Source organism: Nyctereutes procyonoides, unplaced genomic scaffold, assembly GCF_905146905.1.
Source record: "Nyctereutes procyonoides isolate TBG_1078 unplaced genomic scaffold, NYPRO_anot_genome, whole genome shotgun sequence".
Classification (NCBI taxonomy): Eukaryota; Metazoa; Chordata; class Mammalia; order Carnivora; family Canidae; genus Nyctereutes; species Nyctereutes procyonoides.
Genome location: NW_026575051.1, coordinates 55789170 through 55806958, shown reverse-complemented (window position 1 = coordinate 55806958; position 17789 = coordinate 55789170).

Below are 17789 nucleotides of genomic sequence, written 5' to 3'. Positions count from 1 at the left end.
AGGGAGAGGGGAAGAGGGAGAGAGAGAAGCAGACTCCCAGCTGAAAGGGAGCCTGATGAGGGGCTCCATCAGGGCTCCATCTCAGGACCCTGGGATCATGACCTGAGCCAAAGGCAGATGCTTAACTGACTGAGCCACCCAGATGCCCCCACAGTAAGCTTAACATTCATACATAGTTACAGAATTTTTTTGTTTGTTTTTTCTTGTCATGAGAGCTTTCAATAATTATTCTCAGGGCACAAGTGGCCCAGATGGTTAAGCGTCAGTCTTCGGCTCAGGTCATGATCCCAGGGTCCCAGGATTGAGTCCTGCATTGGACTCCCAGATCCCTGAGGAGTCTTCTTCTCCCTCTGCTGCTCCCCCTACTTATGATCTGCTTTCTCTCTCTCCCTCATATGAATAAATAAAATCTTTAAAAAAAAAAGAATTACTCTCTCAGCAACTTTTAAATACAGATTATAGTATTATTAACTATACGGAATTATTTATATATCTTGGAATATCTTGAAAGATATAAATGTTGCAAATATTTCTTCTAAGTTTGTAGTTTTTTGTTTTCTTAACAATACTTTAGGTTGAGAGAAAAATTTTAATTATTACACAATCCAATTCACTTATATTTTTCCCTTTTGTGATAGGATTTTTTTTTTTTTTTTGGTGGTGGTGGGGGGGTTGTCTTGCTAAGAAATCTCCAAATAGAGAGTACCAGGGTGGCTCAGTCAGTAGGGCAGGCGACTCTTGATCTTGGAGTTATAAGTTCAAGCCCTACATTGGGCTTACTTTAAAAAAATTTAGTAATTTTTTTTTTTAAAAAAAACTTTCAAATATCCAAAGCCACAATAATATTCTCCTATATTATTTTTCTAGAAATGTTGTTTTAGCTCTCAAATTTAAATCTGATACAATAAAATAAAATAAAATAAATCTATGATACATCTTGAATTAATTTTTATCATGTGAGATAGGAGTAAAGATTCATTTTCTACTTGTTTTAGACCATTTGTTAAAGATTTTCCTCTTTTATTGAGGTGCTTTTTTGTGCATTTGCCCAATATCAACTGACCATATATGTGTTCAAGTTCTATTCAATTAATCTATCTGCCAATTCCTATGCCAATAACACACCTATCTTCATTACTTTAGTTTTAATAAGTCTTAAATCAAGTGGGTGATGTAAGTTCTTTAACACTGATCCTTTCAAGATTGGGGGAGGAAGGCATTTCTGTAGGAATTTAGAATGAATTTGCCACTTCCTACCAAAAAAGAAAAAAAAAGCTATTGGGATTTTGTTTGGGTTTTTACTATATCTACAGACTTTGTAAAGAATTGATATCTTAATACTGAGTTCCAATCTAAAAATATGGTATATCTTTCCATTTATTTAGCTCTTCTTTTGCAGTTACTTTCTTATGGCTTGATTCTAAATAGAATGAGCTTATGAAAAAGATCTACTTTTATTACTAACAATAAACTAAATTGATTCCTTAAGAGAGTATATTTGGTTTCATTTGAGAAATGCTTATGATCATTTGAAAAAAGATCACACACACAAAAAAAAAAAAAACACACACACACAAAAAGAAAAAAGATCACAAAATTTTAAAATTGAAAGGAAAACTTAGAGATCATTTGCCCAGTACTTGCATGGGAACTAGAAGCCTTTAAATCAAGATATAAAGATATAAAGTATGTTTATAGTTTTATTGGAACTATTCCTCATTTGTCCTCAATAGTAAAATGAAGGAGAATACCTGGAAACTACTCTTCTTGCAATAGAAGAAGTGGCTTTGAAGGGTAACAGTACAATCAAGAGTATGCTAAGTTTTGTTCTCAGTTTCCAAGATATATTAATTAGATAAGTCCTAGATATTTAAAACTCATTGGCAGAATTTAGATGATTTTATGGCAGAATCTTTGATTTCTGCATTAATGTGTTTTATATATCTCTACTTTTAATGCTTATAAATATAAGTGAAAGGTAAGGATCAAAAGACTTCTTGGATCATGTTTAAGCTGATAACCCGCAGGCTCTATTCAGCAGTCACATATGTTAGGAAGAAAAACATATAGAGAATGGAATTCTTAAAAATACAGTAACATATGGACACCTGGATGGCTCAGTGGTTGAGCATCTGCCTTTGGCTCAGGGTGTAATCCTGGACTTCGGGGATCAAGTCCCACATCGGGCTTCCTGCATGGAACCTGCTTCCCCCTCTGCCTATGTCTCTGCCTCTCTCTCTTTCTCTGTGTCTCTCATGAATAAATAAATAAATAAATAATCTTTTAAAAAATACAATAACATAGGGCTCCTAAAGTATGAGGGTCAGCTGATCAGAAGCTGCCATTTTTTCTGAAAGGGCATAGCTTTGCAGGCCATGTTCAACTATGCTATTATAGCATGAAAGTACCAACAGATAATACACAAGTAAATGAGTATTGTTGTATTCCAATAAAACCTTATTCACAAAAATAGGCAGTGGGCCGATTCAACCCACAGACAATAAATTTGCCAAACCTTAATCTAGATTCTTATTCTTCATAATATGATGTCTATCATATATACATTTTACATATATATTATCATACATGAATACATATACTCAGAAGAAAGTACTATAATGAGTATTTCAGGGACTGTTCTGAAAGTAAGAGAATAAGACAAATAATGGAAAATTTCCCCTTACCCCTTTTTTTTCTGTTATATGATACTGATGAAGTCATTTAAGCCATATCAAAGATATTACATTTGTTATCTGTAGATATTTTATTATCTTTCAAACAAGTAGATAACAATACCTTATACTCATTGTTTTTATGCTTATAAATCAGATACTTTATAAATATTCATAGAAGCAGACTATTCCCTACAGAATTATCTCCAAAACAATAATTATGCAAATTACTGATTGTCCAAAGCACTTAATTTCTTAGCAATATGCAATCTGAGTTAGCCTAAAGACAAGTTAATAAACAGTCTTTAAAATAAATGATAGAAGTGCCTTGTATCTATAATCAGTGATAAAATTTAGGAAACAGAATGAACAATCTCAGAGGCAATTTTTAATTTGATAAACACATACTAAAGCTCTTACTTCCATAAAATACATGAGAGATATTATAAACACTGCAAATAAATTCAGCATATCACAAATACTGCAACATATCTCTTTCAATTAGCAAAAAAATAATAATTTTCTACCAGATTTTCCCAAAAGAATATTTACCTACTTATGCATTTAACTCTACTAAGATCTTAACTCAACTAGAAGTTAAAACTTCCACTTGTGTGCTTTTTATTTTTTTAAAGAAAGTAAAACATTCTTTCCATACCAAATTTCTTTTATTTTATAGGCACCCTGGAAGGCTTTGAATTTTATAGGGAAACCTGTTAAAGACCATGCCGTTATCATCATGATAACAGGAATAATAGTTTTCAAATAATGAAAAGGGCTGATTTAAAAAGACTTGTAATGAACCATATTTGAAGAAATGATGTCAACAACCTTATTTCACCAAGTTTGTTAAAGAGACATTATAATCATTATTAATAACATTGATTTGGCTTTCTTCTCTTTAATTTGCAGTGAAAACAACTTAGAGTTTAACGAGTAGCTCAACAGCCTGCTCAATCACTCTACTCAACACTATAGGTATCCAGTGGGCTGAATATGTCTCGTGCCCCAGGTAGCTTATGATCTAACTGGCAAGGCAAAATAGACAAGAAAAAATAATGGTGAAATTTTGTTACAAAAGTTCAAAGCAATATAAACTAGCACAGGGAGTCCATCATTAATTTAAAAATGAAGAGAAACACAGCTGTTTATATAGCTTAGGAAAAATTCTCTAATGGCAAAGCTTATTTGTGTAATTGAACACCTGCGATTCTTGACCATAAAGCAACAAGGATTGTCAGAGACAATCCTTACAAAGAACCTAAGTTTATAAAAAAAAAAAAAAAAAAAAAAGAGGAAAAAGTAATCATATGCCAAAATAAAGTAAAATGGAGAACAAATTCAGGCATATATTAAGAAAACAGTCATATAATTAGTCACGATTAGTCAAAGAAATTTTTAAAACCTTTAATATAAGACTATTTGGGTTTAAAAAAATGACTACCTTCAAGGAGCTTATATTCTGGTGTGAGAACAGAAACAATAAATATATAAATTAAATTATTTCAGCTACTTATAAGGACTATGAAGATGATAACATAACATGGAGAGAAAAAACTTTGGCATTAGAGTAAGTGGGGAAGTATTCTAGCTGGAGGTAGTCAGGGAAGGCCTTGGAAAAGCATTTAGACCAAGATTTCAAAGATTGAAAATGCAGTAGGTATGCAAATATCTGGATAAAGCTTTCCAAGAAAAAGTGAATAAAAATAGCAAATACAAAAGCTTCTAGGCATATTAATGTAGGAGATACAGAAAAAGGGAGATATGTTTGTTGGTTTTGGTAATCTCTTCAAACTATAACATTTTATTTTCCTTGTTCACCGTATACTCAAGTATTCTTTAATAGAAATTGCTTTTTTTCTTAAATTATGGAACTATCATTACAAAAACTTTATCAATAATTGTGTATTTTTACTGATCACATTTTGAAATGCCTAAAAAAAACTACTGTTACAATTATTTAGATGTGCCTTTGGAAAATAGCCTTTTTATGAATTAGCTGGTAAGACTGTATGTTTCTGGAATAAAACATGATCATCTAAAAGTGTTTTGTTTTCTAGGTTCTAGGAAAATAAAAAACTGAGAGTTAAAATTTTAAATAAATTCAAAAGAAAAAAATTAACCTGGATTACAGAGTTATCATAAAAGTTATTATAACTGTATTTCACATATTCAAAGAGCTAAGTAGATATAAATATAGGCCCAAAGCAAACTTCTAGAGGTGAAATTCATAATATCTAAGGCAAAAAAATAATGGATTAATAACAGATTAAACATTGAAGAAGAAAAATTTAGTGATCTTGAAGACATACCAAAAGAACTTTCCAACATGAAACACAGAAAAGGAATATTTAATTTTTTTTTAATTTTTATTTATTTATGATAGTCACAGAGAGAGAGAGAGAGAGAGAGAGAGAGAGAGAGAGGCAGAGACACAGGCAGAGGGAGAAGCAGGCTCCATGCACCGGGAGCCCGACGCGGGACTTGATCCCGGGTCTCCAGGATCGCGCCCGCCCGGGCCAAAGGCAGGCACTAAACTGCTGCACCACCCAGGGATCCCGAAAAGGAATATTTAAAAAAGAATCATCAGTAAGTGATGAAATAACTTCAAGCTAACTTATATTTTTTGTAATTGACTCCTTTAATGTAGTAAACTAGGCCAATAATAGGGCTTACCTCATTTGTTTTCTGCCACTCTGGATTACTGTCCCTTGTTACCTGATGTTCACTATCTTTGAAAGCAATGTTACCTATATTTGGTCTTTGTTTGGGTTGTTTTAGATGGTAAATCTGGTTCTTCTCTCTCCATCTTAGTCAGAAATTAAAAAAAATAATAATAAAATAATCCTTTGACTTCTTATACATAGGAAAGCGATGGGTAGGAGCTACCATAGACTCAGAGTTTGGTTGCTACCCCTTTATCAATAATGCTGTACATGAAACACTTACACTTCTCTACTGGAGAATAAAAAACACAAATCTGCATTATGCCCAAGTAGAAAGCAGGAACATTAGGGAAATGCAAGAAAATACTTGAGGCACCGAGAAATAAGACAAAAGAAACCAGGCTAGAAATAACTGATGAGGTCTTCCTACAATTCTCAGGAATTTAAGATTTCCCACACAGCACAATCCCATTCTCATTAGCATAAAACTGGTCATCACCTAACACATACTCCAGATTCTGTTTCTTCTTGGCTTTTACAGATTGCCACCCTGCTAACATTAATGAAAACTCCAGCTCCAGGAGTCTCTTGCAGCCAATGATTTAAAAGATGGCGACATCTGATATGTTTCATTATAGGAAGTAATGATTGAGGATTTGCATTACTACAAAAAAAATTTGAAGAAATAATGAATTGTTCATTATCAAACCTTACAAGTGTGACTCCCTTTCCCAATATCCAGAAGTACTTAATGAATACTCTGCCGGCAAACTCTGGCTTATAAAAGACTCATAATTACCAAATACTAATATTTCCCACCAGAGTGAGTTTTCTTTCACTAAACTTAAATCTCTAGATCAGTTCTTCCCCTGAGAGGTATTTCTAGCTTAAGAGGCTTTTCCTACTTTCTTCTGGCACATGCATGGTGGCTGGAATTAACCCTGTTGACTCTGACCCTTGTTGTTTGCTAATATTAATAGCTAATAATAAGAAGTCAAATCTCCCACTGATAGTGTGCAATGGTCTGAAGTTTTTGTACAGTAAAGTCTTATATGGAAAGAAAACAGAGTAATGGGGGACAAAAATGTTTTCAAATCCCAGCTTTGCTTTTACCAGCTCTCTGAGGCCTTAAGAAAGTTATAACTTCTTGAATCTCAATTTCCCTATCAAGTCACTCTCAGGTTTCTCACCTACACATTTGTGATGCTTTTATCTGCCTCCTAGGTTATTTGGAGGATTATATAAAATGTGCAAGGAACTTGGTATATAATCACCCTCAGGAAGTGAAAATGATTATCTTCTCCATCATAGTCATTGTCAGAAGTATCAGCACCATTAACATCACCATCATCATCCTTATAGGATGAGTCAGACAGAATAGTCTCCCAGTAGAAGGGCAAGAAAAAATAATCATGTGATAATGGTCGTTATCGGGAAAGACCACTAAATTCGTATTTAGGGAAATAATTTCAATATTAGCTTTATAAGTAAATAAATGTTAGCTTTAAAATTTAGGTCAAATGTTAAAAAATATATATATAGAACTGTGAGAACATTTACATATTTTAAAAAATAGTAAAATTGGCTTCTTTGGAAACAATCTGCAAGTAGGTTTAAAGATTCAATGCCTGTCAAAATTACAGCTTTCTATTTTTGCAGAAATGGACAAGTTGATCCTAAAAGTTATATAGAAGTACAAGCCACTCAAGTGTAGCCAAAAACACAGTGTTGAAAAAGAAGCACAAAGCCAGACGACTCATACTTCCTGATTTCAAAAACTATTATAAAACTATAGTAATCAAGACTAGGTAGTATTACAATACGATCAATGGAATAGAATTGAGAGTTCAGAAGTAAAACCTTACATCTATGATCAATTGATTTTCAAGAAGGATGCCAGAAACATTCAATGAGGAAAGAATAGTCTTTTCAACACATGGTGGTGAGACAACTGGTATACATAACAGTGAACTTGGATGCCTTCTTCATGCTATATTATAAAAAACTTCAAATCCATCAAAGTCCTAACATAAGAGCTAAAACCACAAAACTCTTGATAAAACACAGGAGTAAATCTTCACAAATTAGGCAATCTTTCAAGTTAAGTGAAAGTTTGTTAGATATCATCAAAAGTGTATGCAATCCAGGAAGAAATAGATAATCTGGATTCATTTTAAAATAAAATAATGAGAGGCATCTGGGTGGCTCAATCATCTGACTATTGATTTCAGCTTAGATCATGATCTCAGGTTTGTGAGAACGATCGAGCCCCACGTCAGGATCCATGCTGGCTTTGGAGCCTGCTTAAGATTCTCTTTCTCCCCTTCTCTCTGGCCCTCCCCCACTTCACTCTCTCCCTCTCTAAATAATAATAATAATAATAATAAAATAAATGAATTAAAAATTTAATGAAAATTTTTTTAAAACTTGTCTGTCAAAAGTGATAAGAAAGCAAACAAACAACTCAGCAATGGGAGAAAATATTTGCAAATCATATACCTAATAAGGCTCTAGTTTCCAGAATCTATAAAGAACTCCTACAACTAAATGATGAAAAAGATAAACAACCCAATTCAAAAATGGCCAAAGGATTTAAACAGATACTTCCACAAAGAAGATATATGAATAGCAAAAAGCACATGAAAAGATGCTCAACATCATTATCATTCATCATCAAGGAAGTACAAATCAAAACCACAATGATATATCACTTTACACACACTAGAATAGCTATAATTTACAAAATGGAAAATAATGAGTGTTGGCAGATTTGAAGAATTCGAACCTTCAAATATTGCTGGTGGGAATGTAAAATGGTGCGGCCAATGCAGAAACCAGTTGGCAGTTCCTCAAAAATTTAAACATAGAGTTATCATAGGACCTAGTAATTCCACTCTTAGGTATATATATCCAAGAGAAATGAAAACATATGTCCACACAAAAACTTGTTTATAGGGCTTTTGGGTGGCTCAAACATCCAACTCTTGAGTTCAGCTCAGGTCATGGTCTCAGGGTTGGAAGATCAAGTCCTGCATTCTCCTTAAAATACTCTTTCTCTCTCTCTCTCCCCCTCTCCCTCCCCCTCCCCCTCTCCCTCTCTCTCTGCCACTCCCCTCCCTCATGCTCTCTCTCAATCTAAGAAAAAAAAGAAGAAAAAGAAACTTATATACAAATGTTCATTATTTAAGCTACAATATTATAAAAGCTGCTTTATTCATAATAGAAAGAAACAGAGAACCCAAATGTTCATCAACTGATAAACAAAATGTGGTATATCCACACGATGGAATATTATTTAGTCACAAAAGATTAAAGCACTAATACATGCCACAATATGGATGAACCTCAAAACATTGTTATGGTAATGGAAACAAACAGAGGCCACATATTATATGATTCCATTTATATGAAATATCCAGAAAAGGTAAATTCATAGAGACAGAAAGTAGATTAGTAGTTGACAGGAACTAGGGAGTAGGGATATTGGAAAGTAATAATTCATACAAGGTTTCACTTTGGGGTAATGGCAATTTCTTTAATTAAGTTGTAGTGATGGTAACCTCATGAATTTACTCAAAACCACTTAACTATTCACCTTAAGATGGTGAATTTTATGGCGTGTGAATTATATTTCATTTCTTTAATATTCCATTTTAAAACTACAAACAAAAAAAGAGCATATATGTACAGTAGTCCCTCTTTATCCATGGGGGATACATTTCAAGACCCCCAGTGGCTGCCTGAAACAGCTGATAGTATCAAAGCCTGTATATACTGTTTTCCCTGTGTGTGTGTGTGTGTGTATACATACACACCTATAGTAAAGTTTAATTTGTAAATTAAGCATAGGATGAGATTAACAACAATGACTACTAAAATGTAACAACTTAATATATGATAACTTTTGTTACTGTGAATGTGGTCTCTTTCTCTTAAAATATCTTTAATAAAATATCTTACTGTACTATACTTTCCATTCTTGTGATGATATGAGATGATACAATGCCTACATGATGCAATGAAGTGAGGTGGAATGATAGAGGAATTGCAACTTAATGTTAGGCTACCATTGACCTTCTGATGACGATTCATCAGAAAGAGGATCATCTGCCCCCAACTACAGTTGACCTTAGATAACTGAAACACAGAAAGCAAAACCACAGGAAAGGGGTGGGGGTGGGGGTCTACTGTATCTATATTATGAACTACAGAGGTTCCTAAATGTCTCATTGTTAAAGAACTTAAAGTAACAAAGTCCAGCATGGCAAATTTCACACAAAGAGATTCAATATTAAACAGGCAAGAAAATTCAATGAGGGGCAACCCGGGTGGCTCAGCAGTTCAGCGCTGCCTTCAGCCCAGGGCGTGATCCTGGAGACCTGGGATCGAGTCCTATGTCAGGCTCCCTGAATGAAAGCCTGCTTTTCCCTCTGCCTGCGTCTCTGCCTCTCTCTTTGTGTCTCTCATGAATAAATAAATAAAATCTTAAAAAAAAAGAAAATACAATAGGAAACAATTCAGACACACCCAAATCACTCCAAATAAACTAACAAGATGCCTATTCTGACAGTGGTAATTGAGATTGAAGCCATTTTCTACAAAAACCTTTGTTCTTACACTTAAATTAAAAAGGGAGAATTTAAGAAATCAACAGTATCTTATAATGATAATTTTCACCTTAGATATCATAAATGTGTTTCTAAAAATAAAAGTGTTTGCCATCCAGAAATATACTCACATTTAATATTTGCTAATCAACATGCAGTCTCCCTGTAACTTAGGATAACTTTTGGATAATGAGTATAAGGAGGTATTTTCCATTTCTTTTCTCCCCCTATTTCTCTTTTGTGTGTTCCTATTCTCTAATTCCATTTGTAACTGTCAGGAAAGAACTGATGCCTGCCCCTCCATAAAACCTGCTTTGATACAACCCACTATTTAATTTTTTTTTCCATGAATGTTTCCTTGAGTTTGTTGCTATACCTAGATAGTAATTTCTGGCTGCAAGAACTATATTACACTTTTAAATTTTGCCATAGTACCTAACACAACACTTGATTCATAGTATGCTCTCCATAATTATTAATATAACAAAAGGTAGCAACACGGCATCTCAAACCACTGAAGATGGATTATTCAATAAATGCTATTGGGTAGCTGTCTAGAAAAAAATAACATTAGAGCTATATCTCATATTCTATATCAGGATAAATTCCAAATGAATCAAAGATTTAATTGTAAAAATGAAAGCATAAAAGTATTAGAAGAAACCTGGGAGAAGTGTTTTATAATCTTGGTATAGAAGAGGCCTATTTAAATATGACACAAAAGCTATAAATCAAAAGATTGATAAATTCTACAACATAAAAAAATTAATAATAATCCTCACAGCAAAAACTACAATAAGCACTGGCAGAGGAAAAAGATAAGCTGGGATAAATATCTGCAACTCATATCACAAACCAATAAACAATAAACGCCTACTATTTGACCCAAAAGAAAAACAGACAACATAGACAGTTCATGGAAAATGAAGCATACTAACTCCCAATCACATGAACAAGAATTAAAAAATGAAAATTTTTAAAGATTAAAAAAAAATGAAAATTAAAACTATTAAGATACCATTCTTCACCTATCAGATGGGCAAAAATACAAAAAAATAATAATGCTGTTTGGCCAGGTAGTGGAGAAACAGGCATTTCTGTATGCTGCTAGTCAAAGTGTAAACTGGCACAATCTCTATGGAGGGTAATTGGGCAATATCTTTCAAAATTATAGCAGTACATACTTTTTAATCCAACTCCACTTCAAGGAATTTTTCTTAAAGACATAGTTATTTAATATGTCAAAAGACCTATATAAAAGGTTATTCATTGCAACTTGGTTTATAATAGTAAAACTGGAAACTACTTAAATAAAAGATGACTGGTAAAATAGATTATAAAGCACCTAAAAATAGAAATAGTTTACAGCCATAGAGGAAAAAAAAAAGATGACAACAATTTGCTACTTGGGCTATGGAATAATCTTCAAGACATGCATGTGAAAAAGCAAGATTCAGAACTATGTATAGGATATACTACCATGTTGTATATAAAGCAGCCTATACAACAGGAATGTGGGGGGAGAATAACACCACTTTGCATGTATCTGCATAAAATATCTGCATAACAATACACAAGAAACAGGTAATAATGACTGTTAACTCTAGGGATGAGAATAGAGATGAAATAATAGTTTTCATGGTATTTTTTCACCATGTTCATTTTTTAATTTTTTTTTATTTTTTTTTTAAGATTTTATTTATTTATTCATGAGAGAGAGAGAGAGAGAGAGAGAGAGAGAGAGAGAGAGAGGGAGAAGCAGGCTCCGTGCAGGGAGCCCAATGTGGGACTGGATCCTGAGTCCCCAGGATCACACCCCAGGCTAAACCACTGGGACTCCCAGGCTGCCCTGTACATTTTTTTAAATTATGAACCAATTTGTTATTCATAATGAATATTCAAAAATGTTTTTATAAATTCTCCACAGTACCTAATAGTGCTAGAGTCATAATATGAAATTGGGAAAAACTTACTGATTGTGGGGGAGGGTCAGTAAATGCCCAAATAATAACACTGCCCTATGCTTGCTTATTGTTTTTAAACTTACAAATTCTTTTATATAAATTAGCATATTAAAGGGATCCCTGGGTGGCCCAGTGGTTTAGCACCTGCCTCAGCCCAGGGCATGATCCTGGAGTCCCAAGATCCAGTCCCACATAAGGCTCCCTGCATGGAGGCTGCTTTTCTCTGTCGATGTCTCTGCCTCTCTCTCTCTGTCTTTCATGAATAAATAAATAAAATCTTCAAGAAAAATAAAAAATAAAAATAAAATAAATTACCATATTAAGAAATAAACTATTATTAATGATCTAAACATTTTGGACTACATTTGTAGTTAATTTCTGAGAAAACTGTCCTATAAAAAGTAACACTAACTTCAAGTATTAGAAAGAATATTTCCCCACCCCCATTCAACTTGAAATATATTTTCTGACTGCCTATGCATAAGTAAAATTTTCTATAAGATTTTACTTAAAACTTTGATATGCTTAAGAAACACCATTCATAAATGTTCGCAAAATTGATATATCTTTTAAGATTTTATTTATATATTTTATTTGAGAGAGAGAGAGTGTGTGTGCCTAGGTATGAGCAGGGGAAGGGGCAGAGGGAGAGGCAAAGAAAAGAATCTCAAGCCAACTCCACTGAGCATGAATCTTGATCCCACAACACAGATCATGACCTGAGCAGAAACCAAGAGTCAGATACTTAATGGACTGAGACACCCAGGCACCCAACAAAATAGATATTTTAAATCATTGGTGTATTTTCTTCAATTTTTTTTAACTCTAGAACAACTCTGTTTCACTTTTTAATTAGAAAACTCAAATTCCCTGAATATGAAAACTTGTCCTTTCTATGGGAGATGAACTATAAAATCCTCTAGCTATAAGAAAATGCTTATACTACCTAAGTAATGATCTGAAGACCTATTTTTAGGATTACATGATATTTTATAAATCACATGATAATAAAAAAGATGCTAGTGTTTCCTGTCCAACCTACCTCCTACCTTTAGAATGTTTATTTCCAAACAAAATGTATAATCTTATAATTTTGAGACCCCAATACAAGCATCATTCTTTACCACCTTAAGTCCCAGGTTATAGATATCCTAAAAATTATACTGACACAATTTGAGTAACATCAAAACTTTAATAAGTGGCTTATATCAGTCAATTACAATTCCATAAGAAAAGCCTAGAGTATTAATCATCTGAGAAGGCCCTGGTTTGGAACTAAAATACATTATTTTGGGAACTATAACAGCTCTGTCCCCAATTTATCAATTAATCATAAGAATAGCCCAGGCCTAACTTTTTCTCCCTCAGTCAACAAAGCTTTTTTTTTTTAAATACTTTTATTTTATTTTATTTTTTTTTTTAAATATTTTATTTATCATGAGATACACAGAGAGAGGGAGAGAGAGGCAGAGACACAGGCAGAGGGAGAAGCAGGCTCCATGCACCGGGAGCCCGACGTGGGATTCGATCCCGGGTCTCCAGGATCGCGCCCTGGGCCAAAGGCAGGCGCCAAACCGCTGCGCCACCCAGGGATCCCTCAACAAAGCTTTTGAAATCACAATAGAATCCAGAGATGATTAACTCTTACAAAGTCAGGTAATGTGGCTGATGACAAGAGAAGTGATAGGGGAGGTAGTAAAATGAGAGCCCAGGCTCTATCCTAAAGGGAGTAGAAGGTACTTTCTCCCAGTCCTTGTTCCAGACCTTCCAGAAAAACTACAAATTTGGATTTGCACATGAAACCTTGTGATTCTGAAGTATGACAATTTTTCAAAGTTATATATGGTCACATTGTAAACTTTCCTTTATAGGACCCCCTGGGTATTTCACAACCATATGTTAGAAAGAAAATGATGGGCCTGAGAGTCTCAGGAACCAGACAGAGTTTGAATACCACCACTGCCACTTAGCACCTGTGTGATCTTCACATGAGGTACTCTCTGCCTCACTTTCCTTATCTGCAAAATGGATATTTATGGCTTTTCTGGGGATTATAAATAACAAAAATGCCTAGGCATTCAGAAGTAATTTCAAATTTGTGTTTATTAATACTTTTCTCTAATAAAACAAATAATAGTGTTCTTTGGAGGAAATTTCCACTTGATCTTCAAATCTGGATTCAGTGGGAGAAAAACATTTATTACAGTTATAAATTACTATGAATGTGATTTACAGAAATCATAGGCTGGCGGGATATTAGATAGTCTGCAGCCACTGTTAAACACAGGGACAACAGACTCTGATTGCTTCCAACTATGAACTATCATAATTAACCTATTTAACCAAGAATCTTGTTTATCTAAGAGGGCCACTTGTTCTAGATGTAGATACACAAGCACTTTAACTGAGTGAAGAAAAGGAGAATAAGGTGAAAATAAAGTCAGATTTTAATTTTGGTTCAGAGTTTGGACTTGGGTTTGAGTTTGAAGCACCATTGGTGAAGTCACATAATCTTTCTTAGTCTCCATTCTTTATTCTTGAACTACTCTATTTATATCACTGAGCTTAGTCTGAGGATCAAATGAGATAAGTGGTTTGAGTTTGAAGTGGAACAACTTCTGAGTCCTAGCTTTATCATTTTATAGTTGTTAAGACTTAGAGGAGTGTTGCTACTTCTAAGCCTAATTAGCCTTTTCATCTAAAAAAAAGCAAGGCTAATATAAACATATTTCTTTTGACATAGTAGAAAGTCCACAGTGTTTTCCTTATTTATACTACCACATTCACATGAGATAGAAATATTTTAAGCAACATAACATACTGTTATTCCATAAAATAGTTGCAAAATAATATATGTATATATAAAATGTATTTAAATTTTGAAAATTCATTCATAATCATTAAGATCACATCCAAAAGAAGGTAACCATACCTATCAATGACAAATTAAGACTCTTTCAGTCATATAAAGTTCTGACAAGGAATTTATCAACACTAGATATATATGTGATTAGATTGAATCACATTTAATAAAAGATAATGTCCTTCCTAAGTCTTTGAAACAAACTAATATTGATGATTTCTTACATTTGAAGAATAATGTATTCAAATTGCTCACGCATTTATCTCATTTGATCCTCAGACTAAGCTCAGTGATATAAATAGAGTAGTTCAAGAATAAAGAATGGAGACTAAGAAAGATTATGTGACTTCACCAATGGTGCTTAAGTAGGAAATGATGAAACTGAGGCCAGAATGCATGTTTCCTCACATGTAATTTAATTTTCAGAATACTGTATATACCACATTGAAAAATTTGTGTTAAAAATTTTTTGTGTTAAAACTAAACTGTGAAAAAAAAAAAAAACTGTGTTGGCATTTCCCCTTTTGTGTTAAAGCCAAGTTGTGGGGCAGCCCAGGTGGCTTAGAGGTTTAGCACCCCCTTGAGCTCAGGGCCTCATCCTGGAGACCCGGGATCAAGTCCAACGTTGGGCTCCCTGCATGGAGCCTGCTTCTCCCTCTGCCTGTGTCTCTGCCTCTCTCTCTCTCTCTCTCTCTCGCTCTCTTTCTCTCATGAATAAATAAAGTCTTTTAAAAAAAGAAAAAATAAATAAAGCCAAGTTGTGTTTTTTTTATTTCAGATTTATCAGGATAAACTCTGTTGGCAATGGTTTGATGACCTTAACTAGTCTTTAAATCATAATGCCAGGCATTGTGTTGAGAATCATTGTTCTCTTTGTAAATATGTACTGAATTCTCCAACCTCACTGTGTTTAATGCTTAGCAATTAGGTACCAATGGGGAAGAGAAATAGGAATCTCTCTCTAATGGAACACCCCTCCTACCTCGAGACTCCAAATAAATTCTTGCCATGGTAACCATTTGGTTTAGCACAGTAATCATTTGTTAAATTATAATATTCAGGAGACTAATGATACTCCAATTTTCTGTTAAAACAATTATTCTAAAAACTGATTAAACCAAACCAGATAAATATTTTAATTTTGTAGCACAATATCACACCGGGAGTTAAATTAACATGGACTGGTTTTCCTTTAGAAAACCCAATGAGGTGCCAAAGAAGAGGTCATTTATATTAGTTGCTATAGCACAAGTCAAATTGGTGTTTTTATTAAACAATTTCAGTAATAGTATTTTAAATTAAAAAGGTTAACAGATATACCTAAAAATTATATTTATAAGAAAATCTGATAAAGTGCTAATAGTACTGTCATGTGTACAGCTCATATTAAGTCAGAAATAAAAAACATGTACATTTCTAAAAAATAGATTTCTTACTTGAAAGAGAGGTTACACTGAGTCCTGGGGCCCAATCCGGTTATGTGCTGGTAAATATTTGACACCAGCTTGGCCGGGGGGGGGGGGCGGTTAAGGGGGGCATACTTATTTTACAGTATTTGCCAGTTTCCATAGTATCAGTACTCTCACTAGGATTGATTTCAAGCTACCAATGTGAAGGCACTCAATGTGGAGTTAGAAAGCGAGGTGCACAATAGGCTCTCATAAGCCAAGAAAGGCCAGTTCCAGCCCATCACTGCCCAAACTCCAAAACCAATTCAAATCTCCAAACATAGAACTCAGAAGCATGTATTTTTAAAAAAGCTTCCTTAGTGATTTTGCTATAGCCAGTCCATAAAGCAGTTTTTAGGAAGCACTAGACTAGTTCATAATGCAACTATGGGAGTTTTGGAGGTTAAGAAAGGGAAAACATTTGTATGGTTCTTCCTGTGTACTGCACCAGGTAGAAATGACATTGGCATCATTGTCATCTAGGAAAACTGAATCGAGTTAAGAATATCTCACTTTTGGGGATCCCTGGTGGCTCAGCGGTTTGGCACCTGTCTTTGGCCCAGGGCTGATCCTGGAGTCCCGGGATCGAGTCCCACATCGGGCTCCCTGCATGGAGCCTGCTTCTCCTCCTTCTGTGTCTCTGCCTCTCTCTCTCTCTCTCTCTCTCTCTCTCTCTCTCTCTCTATTACATAAATAAATAAATAAATAAATAAATAAATAAATAAATAAATCTTAAAAAAAAGAATATCTCACTTTTAAATTAAAGCATTCTATAAGGCATCCTTCTAATGTATAGCTACTTATGAACCCAGACAAATGATGTCTTTTTTTTTTTAAGATTTTATTTATTTATTCATGAAAGACACACAGAGAGAGAGGCAGAGACACAGGCAGAGGGAGAAGCAACCTCCATGCAGGGAGCCCGATGGGGAACTCGATCCCGGGTCTCCAGGATCAAGTCCTGGGCTGAAGGCGGCACTAAACTGCTGAGCCACCTGGGCTGCCTCCAAATGATGTCTGAAAACCTTCCTGAGCCAAAATCAAGTGCTTCCCTCTGATAAAATTGTCACTGAAATCCTCAATGTTTTTTAAAGAAGTAATCCAGGCCAGTCCTCTGCCTCTGAGAAAAGATGGGAGATTTGTGGTATTTAATTACTCACAATCATGAATTACTTATGGGCAATTTCAATGTTTGGTGCAAATTACTCAGTTGAAGCCAACAAAACACAGGCATTCCCTCTTGTAGACAACCCCAATTTTATATGAATTTATAACCTTAAATCTTCATATTTGTACCAATCTTCAAGAGATGGAAAAATGACTTAAGATTAGCATTGGTACGTGTCTTTGCCTGGGTCTCCTTGAAAGCCTGAGAGAAAGGACTTGTAGTCAAGTAGTTTACTTAGGAAGAATAATCTCAGAAAATAGAATTGAGGAAAGGGAGGATCTGTGGGAAGGAGGGAAAGTCAATACCAAGATATGTTACCTAGTTGGGCAGTAATTACTCAGTTCTGTAGGAAGTTATTGGAAGCTTTATGGACATGCACTTCAGAATTGCCCACCTGGCAC